We start from the raw sequence: 14,379 nt of genomic DNA, 5'->3' as shown, positions 1-14,379 counted from the left end.
ACTAATATTATGTTACAATTTTTGTTCTTGTTCATGTTGTTGTAGTTTACTTATTAAACTTGATATGGAAAAAACAAACAAACAAAAAACTTATAAAATTCATCAAATTTCACAACATAGTTTTGTCCTAAATGATGCACCATACACTATGCACTATGTAATCAACAACGTAGTGTATGAATTTTAATTTTATTTTGTCATTCAACATTGTATGTGTGTATATACAGATCTGGCCATTTAAAATGCGCGCGGGAACAGAAGTGGTCTCGCGTGACGCCGGTGTATTCCGAGGGAACACGGAAAATACATTGACACAGGAAAGACATGATCAGTAGGGGGCAGTCATGTAACGCACTGAACTGAAGCGGCAGCAAACATCGCTCTAAGCTAAATGACTCGTTTGTACGGTGACCTGGAGGGGACATCTTCGGTTCACTTATGTTTGTCGTGGCCACGACATATAAACTCGTGGGAATGTCATATTATGTCGTTGCCACAAGATATTAATTCGTGGGAACATAATATTAACTCGTGGGAACGTCATATTATGTAGTGGCCACGAGATCATTTTGTCGAGGTTGTCGAGTTGTTATATTGAGGGAACAACATGCATTTCATAGTAACCCAGGATTATCAGAGATAGGTTTATTAATATTTTATTTTGAGTTAAGAAATTATTATATTAATTGTTATAGAAATGAATACAATATTAAATAATTATATAAGCAATGCTGTATATGCGAATGCGGTCTGTGCACGATGTAGACAGCATTCAAGTTTATCATGAATAAATATTACATAAAGTACTTTAAATTTAATAGCCCAGCAAGAAACATTTACGCATCCCACAGTCTTATCCATTAACCGATCCTCTTTTTCCGTAATAATTGTATTATTCGTTTATATTCGTTAATTTTCCTATCATTTCGATCTCTTTTAACATTCAGAATCTAAATGATAAATGCTGACATGCCATTAAAGCTTTGATTAAGCAATATGGCTGGGATTTTTACTGGAATGCAGTTAATAGGTTGAATATAACATATATATATATATATATATATATATATATATAATATTCATTTTATTTCGTCTAATTAATAGGTAACCTATAGTGTTTCATTGACGAGTGAATCATTAGTTCCATTTGTAAATCGTTTATGGTCGCACACGGGCATAAATACAATCATAAAGTCAAAACTTCATTGGCATAATTGTCGTTTACAATATTTATAATTATTTAGATTAAGCGATTCACAATAAATAAAAACATTCAGAATGTTTTGTAAAGAGATCAAAATAAAGGTGAAAATAACGAATATAAACGAATAATACAAATATTATGGAAAAAAAGAAGGTCAGTTAATGGACAAGACTCTGGGATGCATAAAATGTTTCTTGTGAGACTATTAAATTTTAAGTACTTTATGTAATGTTTATTCATGATAAACTTGTGAATGCTGTCTGTCTACATTGCTCACAGACATCATTAGCATATACCAACCCGTTCTCATCAATTTGCATATAAATAACACGACTTTACACTTTCCAATTGCGTGTAATACATACACCAAAGTCCAATTTCGCATGCATATGATACGCCAATCCTTCCCATTAACTTCTGTGGAGAGCAGATGCGTACAAATAGCACGCAGCATCTTCTACGGCAGTGACGTCACCTGCGAGGCTCAGTTTTCCCGTTCACTAGATGCATATACACCTTCAAACAGGTAAGAAAGGCAACAAATTATTTTTTCTTTTGTAATGAGATCATTATTTTAATTGTTTCGCTGCTTCTGCGTCCTTGTACGTGGGGTCATGCGTTAAAATGGAAGCGTGTGCGTTTAAATTAGAACAGTCGGCTGTTGCGTTAGCACAGCTGCTAATATTAGCCTAAGCTAACTTCTAACTGTTGCTGTTTTGAAATAGATAAATAAATAAAACCGTTTTAATTATATTCACGTGGCTGATGACAGCTTTACAGATCAACCAAACCAGTGTCACGTGATAAGCGCGATCATGTAAAAGTCCGCACATTTACCATAGTTTTACCATAGTAACTGTTGCTTGAGCATACTTTGTGTAGCCAGTGCACAAGTAACATCGTTTACCATGGTTTTACCTCATTAACCATAGTTTTACTGTGGTATTTGTAGTTAAAGCCCAACATTTACCATGGTTTTACCACTGTAAGCATAGTTTTACTGTGGTATTTGTTGTTAAAGCCTAACATTTACCATGGTTTTACCACTGTAAGCATAGTTTTACTGTGGTACTTTTTTAAAGCACAACAACCACAACGTTTACCATGGTTTTACCTCAGTAACCATATTTGTACTGTGGTATTTGTTTTTAAAGCACAATAAACACAACACTTACCGTAGTTTTACCTCAGTAACCATAGTTTTACTGTGGTATTTGTAGTTGAAGCACAACAACCACAACGTTTACCATGGTTTTACCACTGTAAGCATAGTTTTACCATTAACTGTGATTTTACGGTATACTATTTATAAAGCACAGTAATTACAATGCTTGCCACCTTTTATACTTTTTTAATTATTATTTAATTATATAAATTAATTTTATAATTATTGTAAATATTGTAATTTAATATTTTTTCTGTCTTGCAGTTACATCAGATCATTTACTCCAGCAGCTCTTTAAAGAAAACAACTCTTGTAAATGCCATCACTTGTTCCTATTTTTCTGAAATGTAATCAATCATTAATTCACACACAGTTTTGCTCTCTCTCTTTCTGTTCTCCATCATGACATTTTCATAATCTCATAATTTGGACCAATTCTGTCAGAAAGCTGCTAGAATTAACAGAGAACTTAAACTCAAAGCTCCCAGTGCTGATCAAGGAGTCTGAACAAGTCCTTCAATGATTCAACCTTTCACAGTAACGTTGAAGACATTTAGCTATAACTGATTTGCCTTAATGCACACATCTTTATTTAATCTGTTAATGAAAACTTTCCTTACAGTAGTCCTCTTAAATATTTTGGTTCCAGATTAATTTTAGCACATTGTCTCAACATGTATGTATTTCTCTTTGTTTCAGCTGAAAGGGAAGACCAAAGGAGGCCAGTCATGGGATCTGAATTGGGCCATATTGTGCAGTTATGGAAAAGACCAAAGGCAAACATTTCCAAAGGTATGTCAATGTCAGTCTGAGCATCTTGACTGAACTGTAGTGCAGATACATTTTGCACAGCTTGCTCCACAGCCCTATTAGAAAGAACAACCAACAAAGTGTCATGTTGAACTCATTCATAATATTAACAGCATATCAGCAAATTTATATCATCTTGTACAAGCCTAGTTATGTAAAATTCTACAACTTTCACCTGTACTTTTGTCACTGGCCATTGCCTGAACTCTCATGCTAATTTTGCCATCGAAAGTAGTCAGAGTGTTTGTTTCATAAAGTTTATATTAAGTCCATTTTGTTTTTTCTTTATGAACTTTTACAAATTTCCACTGTCTAACAGTACATGATATCTTAAACTTAAAGCTGGTCACACCATGAACAAGAACTATGATAACTATTTCAGCATGCCATCTACACCAACAGACGATAACATTCTGTTTACTGTTGTACATGCTGCACTTACAGTATGTTGTTGTCTGCCATCTGTTTTTGTAAAAAAAAAATGTTCATCGTGATTAATTCTCTTTCTTCCTGTCTTGCAGGATTTCTCACAGACTACTAAGTCCTTCTTCATCAGCTCTCCACAATATCAGCCCTTCCAACAGCTTCCACATCGCTTTCTCTCATGTGGCACATCTGCTCTCAGTACTCTACTGCCGTATTCCAGTTTTTATGAGTCTACTTATTATTATTATTATTATTATTTTATTTTTTTATTTCTCCTCTACAGTCAACACTCACTCCCATCTCTACTGTTGGCACTCCTGTCAATATATAGTGATTTATAACTACCACTAACAACTTACTATAAAAATTATAATTATTAATCATTCATTTGTCTTGCATTTAGTCACAATAGAAGCAAACAATGATGAAAGGAAACAGGAAATATATCATATAAGGTAATAATTGTAAAATATTGAAGTAATGTTCTTAATCGTTTTTGCCTAATTGTTTGTTTAAGGGAAGAAAATATATTTTCAGCTGGAGCCTTGAATATTATTTGGCATCTTGTAACATGTTCTGTAAACAAATTGTCTTTTATTTTTGAGTGTTGTACAATTATATAATCAGCAGGGTTTTGTTTTGTTTTTGTTTTTAATTTTTTTCATAATGACTGTTTATCTGGGAAAGGTTTGACATATCAAAAAACATTGGGAAATAACTACAAAATGTGTGATTTCATGATTTATTATTTTTATTATTATTATTATTATTCCTATAGTTAAACTGGCAGATCTAAGAAGGACAATTTCCAGGAAACAGAAATGATTAACTGTTTATTTAACCACTATAAATACGCTGTAAATGTTACAAAAGCCAAATTGAATAGTAGAAAAATACATCATGTTTAACTAATTATTATTTATTTATTTTACATTTTGATTTATATGAACAGGATGTGCAAACGTTTTACTTCAGATATTGTACATTACTATTGGTGTACACAATGTATACCATAAAAATATATACCTTTATATACATATATACTTTAACAAATCTATTGCTGCATCAGGATAACTCCACAGTTTTATATGCAGTGGCGACAAATAAATCATTCAACTGATTATCTGTCCATTCCCCACAAGAACCCAAGATCCTGTCATAAATGACCATATATGGACAAGTAAGTTTGATGCCTCTGCTCAGCTGGGTTGCCCTTGGCTTTGAAAGTTCCCGTGGCACTCGTAGAACTTGCTGTAATTGGACTATCTTTTAAACTAAATAAAATAAAAAAAACGCTCGATGTTGCAAAGTCCGTTTTGCATTTATTATTACGTCTGTAATACCCTCAGTTAACAATACAGTGTTGCTATGTTGTGAGTAATTGCCACTTTACAGAGATTCTAACCCTAACCCTAAGCATATCTTATTTAAACTACAAATAACAGCGCCATCTTTTTTTCACGTTCCATCGATAGAATGGCAGAGGCTTATGGGTAATGTAGTTTAGAATGTTAAATTATAAAATTGTACAAAATGCAATCTTTTTTAACAAAGCTTATCTAAACATGTTCATTGTGCAAATGTAACCCTACGGTGGTAGTTCTGCTTATAGGCAGGCTAAGAATCTATTGTAGGAGTTAACTAAATCTAGATTCGATGAGGAGGCTGGTTATGTACTAATCATATGGTCAAAGGACTCATAGATTCCACTCCAAAGGAAGCACAGGACAATAGAATAAAGTTTAAATGTAGTTCTTATTCAAATTATTTTTCTTATTTTCTTATTCAAAATTCAATAGTTAGTTCAGTTTACACAGCATTAATACCATTGATGTTAACAAATCGGCCACAAATTTTGAGATCTCATGAAACAAAACAAAAGGGAATATCTTTCAAAGAAAAAAAATTGTTACCCTTGAGTGCACTCAAATATTTTAACTGTCCAACCACCCCTTCAATACTTAGCGTCCATATCAAACAACCCAAAGGAACCGTTGCAGCGCTGTTAGTTGAGGCAGTGGACCAGGGAACCAGGCACCAGGGCGAACAGAGAGGAATCCAACTTCAGTGGAAAGAACACCAGGGATCCGGGACCAGAAGAAGCCTCAAAAAAAACCAGTCTACACAAAAATGTGCAGAAAATTAACTAATGTTCAACTAAATGTCATTCTTCCATCTTTTCATCGTTTAAAAGTCCATATGTTCAATAATACAACTTAAAATTAAAATCAATAAAATGGAATTGGACAAACAAAAGTACAGTATAGCATAGTAACTCAAAATTGACATACTTGACTCAAAACAAAATTATTTCCTTTCAAAATGCATTTTTTCATTGTACAAAAATTAGAATATACAACAAAATATACCTGTGGGGTAACATCCACTGCTATTGTAGATAGCCAGACTGGTTTTTGTTTTTTTATCCACTGTAATCCACTGTAATGTTGAAATGTAAACCTTTTAATCATTTCACCATTTTAGCTTCAAGCTAATCAACACAAAATGATAGTTTTCACTCACCGAGATAACTTTGTTTTACTACAAATGTCATCTAATTTTCAATGTAATTCAACCTAGGGGATATATTTTGTTTCTAAATAAGTTTCAATCCTTATATTTACTTCTGCTCTGGCTCCCGTTTTTCCAGGCTTCCTTAAGGCAAAACGAATGGCTGAAAACAGTAGAAGAAGAACGTTTCATTGTGCACTGCCACCTAGTGGCGAACTAGATATTACACTTTACTCTAGTTTTAAGTGTTTGCATTAAAGGTCATTTCAGGACTTTATTGGGACAGAATTGACAGGGTTACACCCTCCCCCTCTAAACCACATGAGTCCCTGCATGTGTGTTAAACCTGACAAGGTATCTGATGGTCAGGAATAATGTCTTGGAGTTTCCCAAAAAACTGACTAAGGGCAAGGATTAGGGGTTTCCCTAACTCTTCATAGGTGAACTTGGGTGGGGGATGTCTTTCTCTGTGTGAACGTCTGGGCTCACCTTGTTCTTCCCCACAAGTAACTTCTGAGTGCCTTTTAGGGGTTACAGGGAACCTTTTCTGAGCATTGTCCGTGTCGTTAGCTGGTGTCAGGTCTGTGACCACTGTGCTTTGCAATATTTCATCTTCTGGAATGTCTATGATGACATGGTCACTTTGGGTTGGGGACTGATGGACAGCTGTATTCGTGTCAAGAGGTGCAACTGAGTGATCAGGAATTGGTTGGGATTCTGGCGATTTGAACTCTGGAGCCAAGGGGTTCAGAGAAGACTGAGAGCCACTGACGGGGATAACTTCGAACTCTTGCACATAGGGTCCCCATGTGGTGAACTGTGGAGGTTCATTCACATAGTAGCCATCATCCTCTTCTTCTCTGTCCGAATATTCACATTCCATCTCTTGGTTTTGTCTATTCCTCAGGCGCATTTGAGTTTGTTTGCTTTGATGTTTCACTGAATTAGGAGTAGTCTCAACTGGCAGAAATCCACAAGGTAAAAGTAAGTCCCTGTGAAGTGTACGCTGAGGGCCATTTCCTGTTTCTGGCTTGACTACATACACAGGACCACCGTCAATCCGTTTCACCACGATATGGATGGGCCTTTCCCATTTATCGGCTAACTTGTGTTTGCCACGGACATTGACATTCTTCACCAAGACACGGTCCCCTTCTTCTAATTCAGCAGTTTTCACCTTGGCATCAAATCTGTGCTTATTTCTTTCTCCAGACTTTTTGGAGTTCTCTGCAGCCAGTGCATAGCTTTCTTTGAGTCTCTGGCGCAAGGTTTGGATATATTCTGAGTGAGTTGTATGAGTCTCAGTTGGAGGTTTCAGGCCAAGAATGAGGTCAACTGGCAGAGTCGGCTGCCTGCCGAACATCAGCTCATACGGTGAGTAACCTGTTGTATCATTCCTGGTGCAGTTGTACGCATGTACAACAGGCCTCACAAAGTCTCGCCAGTGATTTTTGTCTTTCTCGTCAAGGGTACCAAGCATGCTGATAAGGGTCCTGTTAAAGCGCTCCACAGGATTCCCCTGAGGATGGTATGGGGTGGTGCGCACTTTCTCAGCCCCTATCAGTGAACACAGCTCCTTGATTGTGTGGGATTCAAAGTCACGTCCCTGATCACTATGAAGGCGACTAGGGAACCCATAGTAGACCAGGAAGTTTTCCCAGAGAGCTTTAGCAACAGTTCTGGCCTTTTGGTCTTTTGTTGGCACAGCTACTGCGAAGCGGGTGAAATGGTCAGTGATGACTAGTATGTTTCTGGTGTCACGGTTGTCGGGTTCAAGGGACAAGTAGTCCATGCAAACAAGCTCTAGCGGGTAAGTTGTTTTAATATTCACCATGGGTGCTGCTCTTTGTGGCGGAGTTTTTCTTCTGAAACAACGTTCACATGTGTGACACTTCTTCTCAACTGATTCTTTCATTTTAGGCCAATAACATCTGGCACGAGCAAGATTGAACACACGCTCTGGCCCTAGGTGACCAACCTCATCGTGAAAGCCTTTGAGAGCTCTTTCTCTGAATTCCTCAGGTAAGACGAGCTGATGAATTTTGTTTCCTCTGTCAAAACATTTCCTGTAAAGGACATCATCAATGAGCTCAAACTTATCCCACTCCCGAAGGAGCAACTTGACTTCAGGTGACTCAGCTTTTACAGATTTGAAGTGGGGCTTTTGTCTTTTTTTGACCAAGGTGATGACTTTCCCAATTGATGGATCGTTTCTTTGTGCTTCATGCCAGTTTTCTTTTGTCATGCCAGGTACAGTGTCTTGTCCAGTACCAGTGAATAGATCAGGTAAGGAGGAGGCGTCAACAACAAGGGACTCCGCAAGGACAGGTAAGTGCATGGTTACTGAATGGCGTTGACATACAGCTGAGACTGCATCAGATGGAATCTCCCTCTCTATAAGACGTTTTGTCATTGAGTTGATCCGTTCTTTTTCCTGCAGGTACTCATGATCCTCTTGAGGAGCTGCTTGAGGTCTCCTTGACAGTCCGTCCGCATCACCATTAGCACGTCCAGCTCGATATTTGATGTTGAATCTAAAGGTTGAGAGGGCCGCTAGCCAGCGGTGTCCGGCTGCGTCGAGCTTTGCGGAAGAAAGGACATAGGTAAGCGGGTTGTTATCTGTTAGGACTGAAAAATCTGTACCATACAGGTAATCACAGAATTTCTCACAAACTGCCCACTTTAACGCTAGAAATTCTAGTTTGTGAGTAGGATAGTTCTTCTCGCTCTTGGATAAGCCTCTGCTGGCATAGGCTATTACTCTAAGCTTTCCATCTTGAGCTTGATAAAGAGCTGCTCCTAACCCCTCACAGCAAGCATCTGTATGCAGCACATACGGGAGCTTGGGATTTGCGAAAGCGAGTACAGGGGCCGATGTCAACTTTTCAACCAGTGTTCTGAAAGAGCACTCACACGCAGGCGTCCACTCTGAGCCAAAGGGTGCTCTGGGGCTTATACCAGTGTTGGGTCTCAGTGTTTTATAAACTTTACCCCTCTTTTTAGGTGGATAGTACCCAGCGGTGAGAGCGTTGAGAGGCCTGGCGATTTTTGAGTAGCCCTCCACAAATCTTCTGTAATACCCTGAAAATCCGAGGAAGCGTTTCAGTTCTTCTCTGTTTCCAGGGCGGGGCCAATCTTTCAGAGCTGACACTTTTTCTGGGTCTGTGTGAACTCCTTGAGCGTCAACAATATGGCCCAGGTATTTCACGGAGGACTTGAAAAACTGACACTTCTCTGGCGATAGTTTTAGGCCATAGCTTTTGAGACGATGAAGCACCTTCAGGAGCCTTGCCTCGTGCTCTTCTAGAGTCTGGGAGAAGACAATGACGTCGTCTAAAAACACCAAAACCTCGCTCAGGTGTAGGTCTCCAACACACTTTTCCATAAGGCGTTGAAAGGTGCTAGGTGCGTTGGTGACACCTTGTGGCATACGATTGAATTCGTAGAAACCTAATGGACATGTGAACGCAGTTTTGTGTTTATCTTCTTCCACCATTTCCACCTGGTAATATCCAGACTTTAGATCCATCACAGAGAACCACCTTGCTCCACTCAGGGCAGAAAACGTCTCCTCGATGTTAGGAAGAGCATAAGCATCCTTAATAGTGCGGCTGTTAAGCTTCCTATAGTCGATGCATAGTCTGATCTTTCCGTTTTTCTTCTTTACGACAACCACTGGGGATGCAAAGGGACTCTCGGATTCCCTTATTATACCAGCATCCAGAAGCTCTCTAAGGTGTTGTCTGACAGCTTCTCGATCGCTGGGGTGTATCGGCCTGGATCTTTCTTTGAAGGGCGTCTTGTCCTGCAGACGGATGGTATGTTTCACGGCGATGGTATGGCCAAATGACAGCTCATCAAGCGCAAAAACCTCAGGGATGGAGTTCAGTTTATCTCGAATGCGTGCCTTCCACTCTTCTGGCATTGGGGAGTCATCCAGATTGAATGAATGTTTGCTATTTGATGTTTGTGAATCGACTTGTGCAGAGGAGGTCATGGGCATTACACTTTGAACTGCAGACACTTCACCAATAACACACTTTGGAGGTAGGGTGACAGTGTGATCTGTGGTGTTGCTGAGGACTACAGGGATCTTGTTTGAAGCTCTTGTGTTTATGTTTATTAGTGCACACTGAATGAACAACCCACCCGGCAGGAAGGAAGATTCGGGGGCTTCAACGACAAATGTCATATTGGAATTGGCTTTTCTGACTCTAACATCTCCAAAAAGATACATTTTGTGTCTTGCCGGAATAGTAATGGGCTTTTCTCCGTGCAATTTCACTAGGTAAGCTTTAGCTTCACTTTCGCGTACTCGGGCCACATGTTGGAGTAGTACTGCAAAACTGTCTGATCTTCTAAGAAACTTGGATTTGTCATAGCTTATTCCACGTTGGTATAACTCAAGCAAGACATTTGTACCAATTAAAACAGGAACCTTGCTATTGAATTGGTTCTCAGGGACAATGAGTGCTAAAACAGACATTTGCTCTTCTGTTCCAGTAACATTCTCAGGGAAGGTTAAGTGGACTTCCACGTACCCCAGGTAAGGCACTGCTTGACCTCCAGCCCCTTCGACCTCGAGAAGATTGTGTATCGACTGAACAGGTAAGTCTGACATGTATCTAGAATGAAAAGTCTCTGAAATTGTTGTTACTTGGGATCCAGTGTCGAGAATGGCATCACATTTCATGTCTCCAACAGAGATGTTCGAAGTGCAACGAGGTCCCACAAGTCCAGGCGGCAATTTGCAGCCAGAAGATTTACTGCTTTCAGAAGAGCACTCATTGTGAGTCATTGCTATGGGACATTCTTTGTCCTCAGCTCCTGGTCGCCCCAAGGCAGGAGCCTCTAGAAGTTTAAAGATGTTTTGTTGGCTCCCTGCTTGGCCCAGAATTTGCTTCGTTTTTCTTTGAGCTCTGCATTCTTTTTCCGGACGAGGCCTGGATTGGGTTCAAAAGTGCACTTTGCAGCGATGTGGCCATCACCCCCACATTTAAAACAGAACCAGGGCTTAGGTGGTGTCGGAGAATGGGGGTTTGAGTCTCTATTGGAAGCTTGCGCGAGTAAACTTTCAGTCTTAGCAGGCAGTTCACTTTGGGCTGGACGGCTCTGCACTCCCTCATGCCTTTCTCCTTTCTTTCCTTGCTGTATTAGCTTTGCAACCTGTATCCTCAACTCTGCAACTTCCTTTTCTAGTTTACAATCTGTCTCGTGTTTCCTTGTTGCAGTGGGGGCAGCTTCAGGTTCGAATACTGGCATGCTCATAACTGAATGAACATGTGCAGCAGCTTTCGTACTTCCAAGGTGCTTTTTCATGCGATCCATCTTTGCTGCTCTCCTATCCTCCTCCGTTCTCAAAAGCAACAACAATTCTGGGAATGAGGGGGGATTGGGTTTCCTGTGTTCGAGCTGCAGGCCAATGATCAGACTCTGGTCCCAGCATCCCCTACAGAACTGCCGGAGTAAGTACTTGTCAGACTCTGCAGCTGAAACTCCCCCTCTGGTTACGGCTTTGGTGAGGAGAGTCTGGAGACGGCCCAAATAGACAGAGGGTTTTTCACCTGAGTTTTGGTTAGAGCCCAGGAAGGTAGCAAATAGCTCCTCTCCATCTTCGACCACTCCAAATGCTGACTCGAGCTGGGTGAGGTAAGCTTGGGGGGTTGCATCCGTCCCAAGCGGCTTAACAATGTCCGCTGCTGGGCTGAGGAGACTCTCCAATATTCTCCTTACTTTCTGTGAATCAGAGACAGACACGTCCTTAAGAAGTAGGTCTACCTGAGTACGCCAGGAATCATAATCAACTTCTCCATTTGGTTTTGGCAGCCGCCCCGAGAATGTACGGATCCTGCTTTGACTGTAGCTAGACGGTGTGGAGTCACTGCGAATGAAATGTTCAACAATAACTTTTTGGACATGAGGTGGGTTAACTGTGCCTTCATCAAGAAATGGATTCCCTGTAGCAGTAGTTGGGATGTTTCGGGAGACTGCATCAAATGAATTAGCAATATCGTTGTTGGTTTGCATATCACCATCTGCACTGCTACCATTTGTGGGGACAGCAACAGGATTTTCAGAGGGCTGTAGCTGAGTATCTGGGCTTTGCGGAGGGGCAAGTTCTGTCCGGGGCTGGGCACTCTGCAGTTCACTTTGAAGTGCTTCCCAGAAGCCAGCTTTACTAATTTCAGCAAGAGAGCTCAATTCAGCTAAACATTTCTGAGCGAGTTCTCGTCCTAGTTCTTCTTGGCATAGCTCACGGACTGTCTTGACACACCAGGTGACTGCTGGATCATTGGGACTGGGCAGGCTACCTAGTTGTACTGGGTCGAGTCTGGATATTGTTCGCTCTGCTGTGTATTCAATAAGTGCACGGCCTCTGGGTTGTTCTGGGTCGTTGGGAACTCTGACTACTTTCTTAATGTCCCCATTAATTTTAAAGAACTCTGTAATGTCATCATCAGAATAAGCTTCATCTATGCCTGTGACATATAGACAACTAGGCCCATGCACACTAAACTGATTGCAAAGATCCATTTTGCAGTAAATGCAATCGTAGTGTACTTCAGCTTTGGGGTGGAGTCTATTTTATACACTGTGCCAACCTCCTGGCTGGCTCGCCACGACTGTAACCCTACGGTGGTAGTTCTGCTTATAGGCAGGCTAAGAATCTATTGTAGGAGTTAACTAAATCTAGATTCGATGAGGAGGCTGGTTATGTACTAATCATATGGTCAAAGGACTCATAGATTCCACTCCAAAGGAAGCACAGGACAATAGAATAAAGTTTAAATGTAGTTCTTATTCAAATTATTTTTCTTATTTTCTTATTCAAAATTCGATAGTTAGTTCAGTTTACACAGCATTAATACCATTGATGTTAACAAATCGGCCACAAATTTTGAGATCTCATGAAACAAAACAAAAGGGAATATCTTTCAAAGAAAAAAAATTGTTACCCTTGAGTGCACTCAAATATTTTAACTGTCCAACCACCCCTTCAATACTTAGCGTCCATATCAAACAACCCAAAGGAACCGTTGCAGCGCTGTTAGTTGAGGCAGTGGACCAGGGAACCAGGCACCAGGGCGAACAGAGAGGAATCCAACTTCAGTGGAAAGAACACCAGGGATCCGGGACCAGAAGAAGCCTCAAAAAAAACCAGTCTACACAAAAATGTGCAGAAAATTAACTAATGTTCAACTAAATGTCATTCTTCCATCTTTTCATCGTTTAAAAGTCCATATGTTCAATAATACAACTTAAAATTAAAATCAATAAAATGGAATTGGACAAACAAAAGTACAGTATAGCATAGTAACTCAAAATTGACATACTTGACTCAAAACAAAATTATTTCCTTTCAAAATGCATTTTTTCATTGTACAAAAATTAGAATATACAACAAAATATACCTGTGGGGTAACATCCACTGCTATTGTAGATAGCCAGACTGGTTTTTGTTTTTTTATCCACTGTAATCCACTGTAATGTTGAAATGTAAACCTTTTAATCATTTCACCATTTTAGCTTCAAGCTAATCAACACAAAATGATAGTTTTCACTCACCGAGATAACTTTGTTTTACTACAAATGTCATCTAATTTTCAATGTAATTCAACCTAGGGGATATATTTTGTTTCTAAATAAGTTTCAATCCTTATATTTACTTCTGCTCTGGCTCCCGTTTTTCCAGGCTTCCTTAAGGCAAAACGAATGGCTGAAAACAGTAGAAGAAGAACGTTTCATTGTGCACTGCCACCTAGTGGCGAACTAGATATTACACTTTACTCTAGTTTTAAGTGTTTGCATTAAAGGTCATTTCAGGACTTTATTGGGACAGAATTGACAGGGTTACACAAACATCTATGGCATATTCAAGAGGCAGGCTGAAATTTGCTATTTTACCTAGACCACTTTTTAAAACACCTTTATACCACCTTTCTATATACGTTTTAAAACATTATGCAGTTAACATAGCAAAAGTACTTGTCCTGCCAGTTTTCTCTTTGTCATCATAATAAGACACTGATTTACAGCCATTTGAAATGTTATTTTATTTTGCTCTTCCAGGGGACTACTGGGCCCCTGGAGATGGAAGGGCAGTTAAAATGTGCACAATTTCTTCTTCTCATATAACACTGTGCTGAGTCACATTTTTGAGATTGTCTTTTCAGCAACTTGCCAATATGTAAGTTGCAAGTCATGGTTATTTTAGTATAAGAATTAGACAGTTCCCATTTGAAAGGGGCTACACTGATTTCAT

At 39.5% G+C, this 14,379-nt stretch overlaps 1 long non-coding RNA gene across 1 annotated transcript; it reads right to left on the bottom strand.

Moving 5' to 3' along the window:
- Positions 1 to 12,895: 12,895 nt before the first annotated feature.
- Positions 12,896 to 13,958, bottom strand: LOC141346138 (uncharacterized). Its single transcript, XR_012357152.1, has 2 exons — positions 13,683 to 13,958; positions 12,896 to 13,598 (listed from the first exon to the last, which is right to left on the bottom strand). It is a non-coding gene; the product is annotated as an uncharacterized lncRNA (long non-coding RNA).
- Between the last annotated feature and the right edge of the window lie 421 nt (positions 13,959 to 14,379).

Source organism: Garra rufa, chromosome 11 (assembly GCF_049309525.1).
Source record: "Garra rufa chromosome 11, GarRuf1.0, whole genome shotgun sequence".
Classification (NCBI taxonomy): domain Eukaryota; kingdom Metazoa; phylum Chordata; class Actinopteri; order Cypriniformes; family Cyprinidae; genus Garra; species Garra rufa.
Note: the sequence above shows the minus strand (reverse complement) of the source record. Positions and strands in the feature narration are given on the sequence as shown.